We start from the raw sequence: 1571 nt of genomic DNA on the forward strand, positions 1-1571 counted from the left end.
TAGCCAACTAAGAAAAAAAGGCAAGGACTAGGACATTCTGAAAACTGCAAACCTGAAACCTGACACTGTACCTGCTCAGGAATCCCTTACTGCATCTCTGAAAACCTGGCCACAAGCCACCCTAACACCCTGTCTGACCACCTCCTCCTCACGAAGATGAGCTTTGACTATGTTCCACACCAGCAAGTCTGCAGTGGGGCTTGAACACTCAGTAAAATGCATCTCCCTCAAGGCTAACAAGTCTTGAAAGGAAGATATTTCTCCAAATTGATTTTGCAAATCACTTATTCTACCACCACCTCCAAAGTCCACCTGTCACAGAATCTGACAACAGCCAAGGTTAAAAATGCACCAGAAGAGGCCCTCAGCTGATGAGACATGACAGAATATGAGGGAAATGAGTAACGCAGTAACAGGTGTTTGAATGGAGAAGATACTAATTTGTATCCTGTTCTGCAGCCATTTGTACAGTATACATTCCTATTTTGTACTTGTTATATTGATTAAACACACACAAAATCAAGTTTCAAGCTGACTGTAACATTTGCTTAACCTGAGAACGGAGACGAGTGTCAGGTGACCCAGAAGAAGCAATATGGAGCCTCTCTAGCAGATTTAATGGTGTCAAACTGACCATGAAGGGATAACAAAACATATCACTAGACAAGATACACCTTCTCCCCTTCATACTGACCTCTTTGAGCCACCACTGGTGTTCTCCAGATGTGAAGGGCTGGCTCAGGAAGCCAAGGGAGCAGAAAATTAAAGAATCACAAACAGTTTTGCAACTAGTTCACTCCTAGGCACGGACAGTCGTAATGCAGGACTAACTTTTTGGAATAATCTAATGCTTTTGACTACTTGAGTCAAATTCTGCAAAACTGAACACAAAGCTCAGTTTCTATTACAAAATTAATCAGGAATACCCATTCAGTACCACAGTTTCAGTGCCAGGTATTTGGGAAACAACTGACAGACTATTCATGGAAAAGATATAGGTCTTGCATTCCTTTTCCAAGTCAGTTCAGTTGATAATTTGTCTTTACTACTCAATGACATGCCACATCTTCAACTAGTTCACTGCCTCTTCTAGCCTAATGTTATAAATTAGATGCCTCATTCCACTTCTAATCCCACAATAAATACACATCTGATCACTTACTTGTAGCTAGTACATCCTCCTAATCGCTGTCTTTTCATATAACACAGTTTTAGAGGACAAAATGTCCTGCTTGGATTTGTGCTGGAACTGTACAAATATTATGAAAGCCTCAAAGAACTTATGTAAGAAATAGTTAAAGAGCTCTTTAAAGCTAGTATGACAGTTACACTGCTACCAACGTTGACCAGACTTTGATATTTTGCAAATTAAAAATCAATCCTTTAATAAAAGCAGCTTTAGAGATAGGAGTACCACTGCTGCAGTGTTAGAAATATACGAGAATGAAGAGAAACAGATTCTGTAATTACAGGAAGATTACTGGAGGCTTGGTATATCACAACAGCAAACAGCAATAATTGGGCCTCAATACAGCAAGCACAGATCCCAATCAGCTTATGAAAATTATGTT

This window comes from Acanthisitta chloris, unplaced genomic scaffold, assembly GCF_000695815.1.
Source record: "Acanthisitta chloris isolate BGI_N310 unplaced genomic scaffold, ASM69581v1 scaffold18405, whole genome shotgun sequence".
NCBI lineage: Eukaryota > Metazoa > Chordata > Aves > Passeriformes > Acanthisittidae > Acanthisitta > Acanthisitta chloris.